This window comes from Pongo pygmaeus, chromosome 20 (assembly GCF_028885625.2).
Source record: "Pongo pygmaeus isolate AG05252 chromosome 20, NHGRI_mPonPyg2-v2.0_pri, whole genome shotgun sequence".
Classification (NCBI taxonomy): domain Eukaryota; kingdom Metazoa; phylum Chordata; class Mammalia; order Primates; family Hominidae; genus Pongo; species Pongo pygmaeus.
The window spans coordinates 47,155,543-47,167,161 of record NC_072393.2 but is presented as its reverse complement, the minus strand read 5'-3'; the positions used below and the strand labels follow the sequence as shown (position 1 = coordinate 47,167,161).

General features: G+C 45.6%; 1 long non-coding RNA gene across 2 annotated transcripts in view; it reads left to right on the top strand.

Annotated features, from left to right (window-relative positions):
* LOC129020270 (uncharacterized) overlaps nucleotides 1–8,462 on the top strand; it is a 47,097-nt gene extending 38,635 nt beyond the window's left edge. For both annotated transcript variants that reach the window (XR_010125091.1, XR_008495788.2), the window contains 2 exons: nucleotides 103–230; nucleotides 6,142–8,462. This is a non-coding gene — a long non-coding RNA (uncharacterized LOC129020270). The remainder of the gene's footprint in view (nucleotides 1–102; nucleotides 231–6,141) is intronic.
* The last annotated feature ends 3,157 nt before the right edge of the window (nucleotides 8,463–11,619 follow it).

The following is an 11,619-nucleotide window of genomic DNA, read 5'->3' as shown; positions in this document are numbered from 1 at the left end:
CTGATTATTTCACCCAAGAGATAGGAAAATTGCTAGAAGATAAATTAATGGCATATGGAATGACAATGGCGACTATCTTAAGGCTGATGCTTATGTTTCCAGTCAAGAAGATACTGATATGTGTACTAAGGAAAACAGCTTCATTTATATACAACCTGTTGTACATGAGGAAACATTCTAAAGATGACATATATTTCTTCAGAAAGATGATGGGACACCAACCAGAACAAGTAAGTGTTGCTTAATTTCTATTTATAAATCTAGCATGATCTGTGCATTAAGTAGGGAAATCTTAAAAGACAACATCACATACTAGTGGTAAAAAAAAAGATGCAACATGAAAAAGTAACAGCATGAATACGTACAATTTCTATTTTTGAATTGAAAAACTAAATTTTAAAAAAATTAGCAGCTTGTGAGTGCATTACTAATGATAAATTCTATATCTTTTTTTTTTTTCCCCCCTGAGACAGTCTCGCTCTGTCACCCAGGCTGGAGTGCAGTGGCACGATCTCGGCTCACTGCAACCTCTACCTCCAGGGTTCAAGCAATTCTCCTACCTTAGCCTCCCGAGTAGCTGAGACTACAGTCGCACACCATCAAGCCTGGCTAATTTTTGTATTTTAGTAGAAACAGGGTTTCCCCATATTGTTCAGGCTGGTCTCAAACTCCTGACCTCTGGTGATCCACCCATCTTGGCCTCCCAAAGTGCTGGGATTACAGGCATAACCCACCGTGCCCAGCCAAATTCTGTAACTCATACCCATCTTTCTGAGATTACACAAAAGTTTTGCTTCCTGAATTGATGATGTTCCTGTGGTCTTACCTATCACTGCCGAGCAATTTACATTGTGACTATTACTTTCATCTCACTAACTCCTCCTCCAGTAAAAAAAAAAAAAAATTGTCTTTAAGCTATGGAAATAAAGTGTTACTTGGCTGGAGTAACGTTATGTTGCTGTTTCTGGGGTGACTTCCCTCTCATGCTGGGGTGAGACTGTGGGCTGTGGGCTGTGGGCTGTGTGCTGAGGAGGAAGTCTCTCAATCTGGAGAGAACCCATTTTCGGGGAGACCTCCATGGGGCTGAGGGACCATGAGCCTGCCTGGGTTTAGAGCATGGGGAGGGCGAAATTCTGGGGTTGAATCCTGGGAATATTTGAGAACTTCTTGCCTCAGGAGGGGAAGATCCCCGGAGAATATGGACAAACTGTGGGTGTCTTGCAGGGCATATCCTAATTTGAGAGGAATCAAGCCAAGGATGGAGTAGCTATGGCCTCCTTAAAGACTGAGGTTGGGGAGTAAACAGGATTCACAATGAGTTCGTTGAGGAAGAAGCCATAAGGGACAATTTTTGGTTGGGACAGAGGAAAGCTGAAGCGCTGCAGCTGGGGAGAAAGCCCTGGCGGGGAGAAAGCCCTGGCAGGGAGAAAGCAACCCTCGAGGGGCCCTGCACACTCTTGAGATGTTAGAGCCTCTAACCTGCTCCAGCACACCCATTTTCTGCACCCTTCTGCACTCTGAGCATTTCAGCCCTCATTCCTCGCTCCCCTTTTCTTGATTCTTTTGGGCAGTGCATACTCCAAGGTCTTCTGGGTCCTCAATTCCCGACCCCCACTTCTGCAGTCATGGGGGACTCCAGGTACTGCAAGAATTTGAGTGGGAGCTTTGTTGCCTCCGCTCAATTTATTGGATTTTTGGAGCTCCCCACTGTCAAAGTTTAGGGTCCCGGATGTCCGCCCTCCCCAACCTGTCCTTTCCATTCTTGGGTCTAAGTTCTCTCCCACACTTCCCACATCATCAGGGCCCTCAATTCCTTCCTCCTTCCCGTCCTCATGCCCAGGCTCCTATTTAGCCTCTTACTGGGATCTGGTGTTTTCATGAACCATCAACTTTCTTCGAGCCCTGCTAAGGGGTAAGCAGGACTGAAGGAGGTCTTAGAGAGAGATAGTGGAGATTTTGTTTTTCCACAGCACCCCTCATCCACCCCCACGATGCTGCCACAGCCCCACCCAGACCCCTTTTTCAGAGCAAACTGCCCAAATCGCTCCCAGGTCATTGCTGGACACTGGAAAACACCAGCCTTCACTCTGGAAACCTCTCTCCCCGATGTCTAATTCCCACCCAAGCCTGCCCAGCATCCTCCTCCCTTCCCCCAGCCTGGTGTCCATAATCCTCCTCTGCTCAGACTCCACCTCCCACCCTCCTGCTCTCAAACTCCCTTCCTCTTTTGCAGGCTTCCTGCCTTCAGCTCCACTGCTGCCTCTGCAATATATGCACGCCCTCCACTTCCTCCTCATTCTTACGATGTTCTGCCCCTGTGGGATTCTAACCTCCCTCTCCACTGTGTGCCTTCTTGTCCAGCTCATCTGCTGTCCCTGACCTAACCCTTGGATGCTTGAGTCCCAAGACATTTCTGTCTAGAAATCTATCAGCCTGGCTCCCTAAAAAAACAGACAGGGCCGGGCGTGGTGTCTCACGCCTGTAATTCCAGCACGTTCAGAGGCCAAGGAAGGTGGATCACCTGAGGTTGGGAGTTTGAGACCAGCCTGACCAACATGGAGAAACCTCGTCTCTACTAAGAATACAAAATTAGCCAGACACAGTGGTGCATGCCTGTAATCCCAGCTACTCAGGAGGCTGAGGAAGGAGAATCGCTTGAACCTGGGATGCAGAGTTTACAGTGAGCCGAGATCGTGCCATTGCACCCCAGCCTGGGCAACAAGAGTGAAACTCCATCTCAAAAACAAAAAACAGACAGATACACAAGTGCACACACACACACGTAGCCCAAAAGGCTGCCCTTACCCCAGTCACACCAGAATTAGATTAAAGCACCAGAAATTCCCTGTGGCTGTAATCCCGGCACTTTGGGAGGCCAAGGCAGGAGGATCTCTTGAGCCCAGGAGTTTGAGACCAGCCAGGGAAGCATAGTAACTCTGTCTCTACAAAATAAAAAAATTAAAATAAAAAATAGCCCAGCATGGTGGTGCACACTTGGAAGGTCAAGGTCAAAGAATCACTTGAGCCCTGGAGGTCAAGGCTGTGATTATGCCACTGCACTTCAGCCTGGGCAACAGAATAAAACCTTGTGTCAAAAAAGAATTTTTTTTAATAAATAAAAAATTTAAAAATAAAGCCCCAGGCCTTTTTCCCTTGGCTCTGAGTGTGCTTACAGGGGCCCTCCTTAAAGCCACTTCCTTCTCAGGTGGATCTGGGGATCCTCCTTTCCCTTAATGAACTCATTTTCACAGGCACTGTGCTCCAGAGCTCATACTGTCTCCAGTCTCCCCTCTGCCCAGCACCCTTTCTCTCCTTGCCCTCGCTCTCCACCTCTAACTTCCCACATCCCAAAGATTTTTTGGAGGCTAAAGCAACTCCATCTTGGATGCTGATCCACCATGTTAATTTTTTTTTTTTTTTTTTTTTGGAGACAGAGTCTCGCTCTGTTACCCAGGCTGGAGCACAGGGGCATGATCTCAGCTCACTGCAACCTCCGCCTCCCAGGTTCAAGTGATTCTTCTGCCCTAGCCTCCCCAGTAGCTGGGACTACAGGCGCACACCACCACACCCAGCTAATTTTTTTTTCTCGTATTTGTAGTAGAGATGGAATTTCACCATATTGGCCAGGCTGGTCTTGAACTCCTGACCTGGTGATCTGCCCGCCTCAGCCTCCCAAAGTGCTGGGATTACAGGCATGAGCCACCGTGCCCAGCTGGGAAGAGGATGCTCTATAGATTTCCCCAACAAGAAATGGCTTTGCAGGGCCATTCCAAAATATGTCAAAGAAATATATGTGGAGAAAAATACTTTGATTTCCTTTAGGGAATGTTATCTATTATGTGATGCTATACCAGAATCAGGTTGGAATCGGTTATCTTATTGCTACAAAGAGTCTGTTCCATCAGTCTTAGGATCTCTATTTTTTCTTCTTATTTCTTGAGACAGGGTCTCACTCTGTCATGCAGTCTGGAGTGCAATGGTGCGATCTTCATTCACTGAAACCTCCGCCTCCCATGTTCAAGTGATTCTCGTGCCTCAGCCCCCTGAGTAGCTGGGATTACAGATGTGTGCCACCACACCCAGCTAATTTTTGTATTTTGAGTAGAGATGGGGTTTTGCCAAGTTGGCCAGGCTGGTCTTGAACACCTGGCCTCATGTCATCTGCCCACCTCGACCTCCCAAAGTGCTGGGATTGCAAATGTGAGCTACTGTGCCCAGCCAGGATCTCTGTTTTAATGTTAGGGCTGGTCACTTTGCATGAACTCCAAAGGGAAGAAATATAATGAGGTGTGTCTGACCCCCTGCCTTCTCATCATGACCTGAATTAGTTTTTCAGGTTTGCAGGGGATACCCTTGGACAAGAAGGGGCTCTATTCAGTTGGTTGGGGGGCTTAGAATTTTGCTTTTTGTTTATAATATTTCTCCTGAAAGAGTTAGGGGCTCACAAGGAATTTCCTTGTGAGCAACTTATGACAAAAGCCATCTGGGAAGATATGTGTCCTTGTGTCACTGGGGTATTCTGGTTTACCCCAATGATAAGGCAATGACACAGGGTTGTGAAATTACAGCTATGTGTTTGGGGAAAAAATAAAGCAGTATTGTATGACTACGTTCCCAAACTTCACTTGCCCTTAGCCATAGTGAGTTTGGGGCCTGGTGATTCTGTTTTCTTTCACAATGAAATAAATACAATTAAATGTATAGAAAGCAAAAAAATAAAAAGTGAGGAATGAGGAACCTCTGATTCCTGAGTGGCCACATAGTTACCCATGGCACAGAGCTACAGTTACTGAAGGTAAAGTTTGCAGGGGAATTTAGAAATGAATTCAACTCTTGGAGGAGTCAGTTTACTGGATGCTTAAGAAAAAAAAAAAAAAAAAAGAAAATGCAAACAAAATAAGAAAAAAGGGTAATATTCAATCCCATGGTTATTGTTACCTATCATAGCTAAAGAAAAATTAAAACAGAATGCTGGCTTCAATCTTGATGCTACACTAAGCTTAGATTTCAGTGAATGTGAGTCTCAGCCACTAGCTCAGAGCCACCTCCCAAGGACAAAATCATATGGGGACAATAGAAAGTATTTCTGAGAATTGTGGTTACCAAGAACCTAGTAACTGTTGGGGAGGAGCAAAACAAAGTACTGAAACCAGAGGGTACAATCTGAATGAGACTGCTATCAGCTTCCGGAGGAGCCTTTACTAAAATGGATGATGACAGTAACTAGATGATGAGAGTGTACAAAGGGGGTGTACACTCCCTGCGAGTATACTAATGGATGATGAGAGTAAAATGGACGATGAGAGTAACTAATGGATGATGAGAGTAAGCAATGTCTTTGGTTTCTTTTTTTTTTTTTTTTTTTTTTTTGAGCGGAAGTGTCAGTCTTGTTGCCCAGGCTGGAGTGTAATAGCATGATCTCGCCTCACTGCAACCTCCACCTCCCGGGTTCAAGCAATTCTCCTGCCTCAGCCTCCCGAGTAGCTGGGACTACAGGCACTCATCACCACACCTGGCTAATTTTTGTATTTTTAGTATTTTCTGGTGAGGGTCCAGTTTTCTGAAAACAACTCAGAGACATATGTTAAGATGTTATCTTTAGTTTTCATAGGGAACCAAATATGTTATGACTCCAATTTCCTTGGCTATTGTTTTAAGTTACCATTACCTTCTCGTTGATCAAGTTGCTCATTTACTTCTCAAGGCTAGCTAGATGCCTGGAATTTCCCTTGAAGGAAGTCAAGATTTTCCTTTATCTCCATACTGGCTGAGGGGGATAGAGTAAGCCCCTAAGAGGGGTCCCTGCTCCATCTCAAGGAGCTGCTGGATTCTACAGTGCCTAACAAACAGCTCTTGCCCTGACCGACAAAGAGCTGCTTGCTTTCTGGATAGCAATTCCAAAGTGAACAGACAACATCCTGTTTGGAAGACTGCCACTCTGTTAGAAGAAGCATCAGGGAAACCTTTCTTTTGAGCTATTTATAACTAACAGCAATTGACCAAGTATACTTTTGTGAGCGAAATTGACCTTTCTCCCTACAAGAATTCTCCAAAATTTGGAAACTATTTGTGAGTATTTTTACTTATGGCAATATAATTATTGGCACAAGCTCAATCAGATTCGGTTTTCTTTCATAACAGGAACCATTGGAGATACTCGTTACTCTTTGAAGGCTTACAGTGGAATGAATTCAAATACGACTTATTTGAGGAATTGAAGTTGACTTTATGGAGCTGATAAGAATCTTCTTGGAAAAAAAAAGACTGGATATATTTTCAATATGCTTTCCTTTTAAGGTCCCGCACCTGTGGAAAGTAAAGAATGTCACTTTCTGACAGGCTCAGGAACCTCAAGTTATGTAGGGATCTCAAGAAGATTGGGGGAATTCACCCAGTTCATACAGGTGAAATTGCTGTTGCAAAGATTATGAATATGAGAGAAGTCCAGCATGGCTGACTTCATCTCATGTCTGGCCTCAGGCTGGCTGCCCTTGCTCACTGTTGGGCATAGGCCAAGCTAGCCATGGGAGGAATGTAGTTTATAGTTTAACTTTGAAGCAAGGATGATAATAGTCTCTCCCTAAAATGAACCCCTTCCTTGCTCAGGGACTGAAACTACCTTTTTACGACAAATGAAAGCCCGCAAGATTAAGACTGTGAGAGGGGCCTGAATTCTGCTAAAATGCAGGTGTAGCTGACTGATAACCAGTCATTGTCCCACAGCTTGCCTTTCTATAATCTGTTGCTCCTCAGGAATCACATGGCCAGAGGTCCTGAGATTTCCAGTCCTGTGACCCCCACCCAGAGATGGACTTAGTGCATGAGGACCATTTTCCACACCCCTATGATTTCATTCTCAAACAATCAGCACCCATTCCCTAGCTCCCTGCCTGCCAAATTATCCATAAAAGTCCTAGCCCCTGAGTTATTAGGGAGATTGATTAATAATCCCAGTCCTACCCCTTGGGTTGCTCTGATTTAATTTAACCTTCTCTACTGCAATACCACGGACTCAGTGAATTGGTTTTGTCTGTGCAATGGGCAAGAAGAACCTGTTGGGTGGTTATACAGGTACTACAAGCACAGTCTGATGGCAAATTATTGGTTTTGCTTCCTGCCCTTCATGTTTCTAAACATCTAGTCCAAAATTACTCGTGAAAGGTCCAGCAAAGCCAATTTTAAAAGAGGCTATATGGCCAATCACTATTCTTTCTGCACATTATTGCAAATAATCAGGCCACGGCTGGGCACGGTGGCTCATGCCTGCAATCCCAGCACTTTGGGAGGCTGAGGCAGGTGGATCACCTGAGATCAGGAGTTCAAAACCAGCCTGGGCAACATGGTAAAACCCTGTCTCTACTAAAAATACAAAATTAGCCGGGCATGGTGGCATGTACCTGTAATCCCAGCTACTTGGGAGGCTGAGGGAAGAGAAGCACTTGAACCTGGGAGGCAGAGATTGCAATGAGCTGAGATTACACCACTGCACTCCAGCCTGGGCAATAGAGTGAGACTTTGTCTCAAATAATAATAATAATAATCAGACCAAGTATAATGAAATTAAAATTTATTTTGCAAATAAATTGGTCCTACTATAATTTATCCTTCATAGAAATGTGGAAACTGAAGATTAAAAAAATTAGGTTTCAGAAGAAAACTATACTATACCTGTTATTAGATGCTAGCCCTAAACATTGTTTTTGAGGTTTTTATTATTTACCTGCAATTTGGACTAAATTCGGAATTATTTCCTGACTACAAGTATCCAAAGAATAAATGGATTTTCTTTTTTTTATGATAGTTTTTGTTGGCTTCTAATGCAACAACAATTTTTATTGTAATCCTGTGTGCATTCTATTCCTACTATTCAAATTATTAATGTTACAGATATTTCATTGTAGTACTTCTGAATTAACCAAAATCACAGTGTTCTGAAGATGATTCTACAAAGTATGCTGTTTTCTACAAAGGCTGCTGATGATTTCTACAAAGCTTGCCGTATTGTTGCTGTGGCCTCTGCTTAAAAAAGTAGAAAACACATTGATGCAGCATGTTCACCCCAACCTCCCTGCCTAAAGGCTCAGGGACCACTGCAGAAGAGGAAGGTGCATGAGATTGTAAGAGCCGAATTAGGGGGATGGAGTGTGGAGGATAAGGACACTTCATCTTGGACGCTCACCGCCAAATTGACTTCTGATGAAAGCCAGCTCCAGAAATGTGCCTACAGTTTCTACTTTCACCTAAACCCTGCCCTTAGTCAAATCCTTCTCTTCTTCTAAGCAATCAACTTCAATTCCTTGTACAACCCACAGTAAAAAAGGGCTTTTATACCATTCTATCTTATTGCATGTAAGCCTTGGGTCTGGGAGGTAACAGTGTGGGATTCCACCATCTCATCTCCCTGCCACCCAAACATGCCCGCTCTTCTTTAAGCAATATTAAATTTGATTTGTCAGCCTCTTCTTCAGACTCTCAGCTTCTTTGGCCTTTGGGAGTAGATTTGCATATGCCTGCTCAAAACAGGATGTTCTGGGGGTTTGGGGGTGCTATTTTGTTTTGTTTTTTGTTTTGTTTAGAGACAGGGTCTCACTCTGTCACCCAGGTTGGAGTGAAGTGGTGCAATCATGGCACATTGCAGCCTTGAACTCCTAGGCTCAAGCAATCCCCCCACCTTGGCCTCCCAAAGTTCTGGGATTACAAGCATAAGCCACCATGCCCAGCCCTGGTACTTTTCTTTAAAGACATTTACACAGTGTAGGAATTACTGTGGGTGTACTGCTCAGATCCCCTTCTCCAGGATGCTCATTCCTACCTCACAGATGATTTTTCTGCAGAGATTTGACCTCGGCTGAAGGGCAGTCACCTGGTCCAGGTGGTTGCTATACACCTCCTTCCTGAAAACAGCCAACAGCCAGGGACATGCTAGCACAGAGACATACGAGCGACCAAGGTGAGGCCCCTTCTGTGCTGCGGTGCAAGCTCCAGAGCCTCCCTGGGATCAGACTTAAGAGGGTCTTTGCTGCTTTCCTTGAGCTCCCCAGCGCACTCCTGCAATGTATCTTTTTTTTTTTTTTTTTTCCGAGACGGAGTTTCACTCTTGTTGCCCAGGCTGGAATGCAATGGCACAATCTCAGCTCACCACAACCTCTGCCTGCCGGGTTCAAGTGATTCTCCTGCCTCAGCCTCCCAAGTACCTGGGATTACAGGCATGCACCACCACGCCCAGCTAATTTTGTATTTTTAGTAGAAACGGGGTTTCTCCATGTTGGTCAGGCTGGTTTCGAACTCCTGACCTCAGTTGATCCTCCTGCCTCGGCCTTCCAAAGTGCTGGGATTACAGGCGTGAGCCACTGCGCCCAGCCCAATGCACCTCTTGAATCACCTCTGCATGCTTTGCTTTTAGAGAACATGATCCCCAACATGTGATTCCAGCAAAGATTCTAGAAAGCCAACCGTGACAATCACTTCTGGGTTTAGATGACCCCCCCCACCACCACAAGATGGCAGTGAGCACCTCATCACAGAGGTGCTGATGGTCTGCAGGGCATGTGTCCGCTGTGAGGTCACTGATATTTCATCTGGAGTAAACTGAGATGAGCTACAGGAGATGTTCCACCGGCATGTAGTCTCTGTGGGTTTGAACATCATGGGGGAAATGAAAGTAATAGGAGCGTGGAGTTGAATGGCTACTAACAAGTGCCGCTGATGTATGGAAAAGAGAAAAGGACAGGCTCAGACCTATCACTCAGCAATTTAAAGTAAATATGAGAGCTGGAAGAAATCTTCATCTCCTGAAGCCAAAGGACAGGTAGAGCTCAGGGCCAGGAACAAGACTTAATCACAAAAAGGCAAAACTTCAAAAAAAGCAGAAAAGGGCTGCACCCTCACCCCACCATGGGCAGACAATAAAAGCTTCACATTTACAACCCTTTCTGATCCAGCCCTATGCATGTCTTTCTCTCTTCTCTTTCTTTCCTTCCTTCCTCCTTCCTTCCTTTTCTTTCTTTTCTTTCTCTTTCTCTCCTTCCTTCCCCTTCCTTCCTTCCCTCCCTCCCTTCTTTCTTTTTCTTTCTTTCTTTCTCTTTCTTTCTTTTCTTTCTTTCTCTTTCTTTCTTTCTCTCTCTCTCTTTCTTTCTTTCCTCTTTCTCTCTTTCTCTTTTCACTCTTGTTGCCCAGGCTGGAGTGCAATGGCATGATCTCGGCTCACCACAACCTCCGCCTCCCAGGTTCAAGCAATTCTCCTGCCTCAGCCTCCCGAGTAGCTGGCATTACAGGCATACACCACCACGCCCAGCACATTTTGTATTTTTAGTAGAGACGGGGTTTCTCCATGTTTGTCAGGCTGGTCTGGAACTCCTGACCTCAGATGATCCGCCCGCCTCAGCCTCCCAAAATGCTGGGATTACAGGCGTGAGCCACTGCGCCCGGCCTCCTATGCATCCCTTTCTATTGCTCATTCTGATTTGCATCCTTTTGCACTAATAAAACTTTAAAAAATAAGTATAGTACTATCCTGAGTTCTGTGAGACATGGTAGCAGAATATCCACCATGTGAGGGTCATGGGAACCCCGGAATTTACAGCAAGTTGGTCAGAAGTGTGGGTAGCCTGCGATCCTTAAACTTGGGGCTTACATATGATGTGCTCAGTCTTGTGAAGGGATTTTTCCATAAAGAGCAGACTCTGGGCTAACTCTGGGTTATCTTTACTAGTTAGCATCAGAAGTGAATTGCACTGCAATGTAGCAGTGAGGTAAAGGATCAAATAGTTCAGAAATGGGCATTTTGGAACGTGCCTTTTTATTTTTTTGAGATGGAGTCTCGCTCTGTTGCCCAGGCTGGAGTGCAGTGGCACGATCTCGGCTCACTGCAAACTCTGCCGCCCAGATTCAAGCAATTCTCCTGCCTCCGCCTCCCGTGTAGCTGGGATTACAGGCACACACCACCACGCCCAGGTAATTTTTGTATTTTTAGTAGAGATGGGATTTCACCATATTGTTCAGGCTGGTCTCGAACTCCTGACCTCGTGATACGCCTGCCTTGGCCTCCCGAAGTGCTGGGATTACAGGTGTGAGCCACCACGCCCGGCCCAATGCACCTCTTGAATCACCTCCTCATGCTTTGCTTTTAGAGAACATGATCCCCAACATGTGATTCCAGCAAAGATTCTAGAAAGCCAACCGTGACAATCACTTCTGGGTTTAGATGACCACCCCCCCAACCACAAGATGGCAGTGAGCACCTCATCACAGAGGTGCTGATGGTCTGCAGCACCGCGCCAGGCCAGAACGTGCCTTTTACAGAAGAAAATAACCCAGCAGCTGACTAGGATGGTGAGGAGGGCTGGTGAGCACTGCAGTAGTGAGAGGGACACTAGCATCACTGAGATGCAAGTGATGGTCATTTTTCATAGGACAAAGCTCAAAGCAGGGGACAGTTACAGGGCAGGGCTTCATAGTACCAGTGTGATGAAAGTATCTGGGAGTGGCTAAGGCCAGCACTATGCCATGGGAAGCAAGGTGGGCCTGAGGAGGAGGCAGCAGCGTCAGCCTGCAGCAAGTGGGGGCTGCCCTGCAGAGACCTAAGAGTCATGTTATAGAGCACAGTGTCTGTAAGGCCAA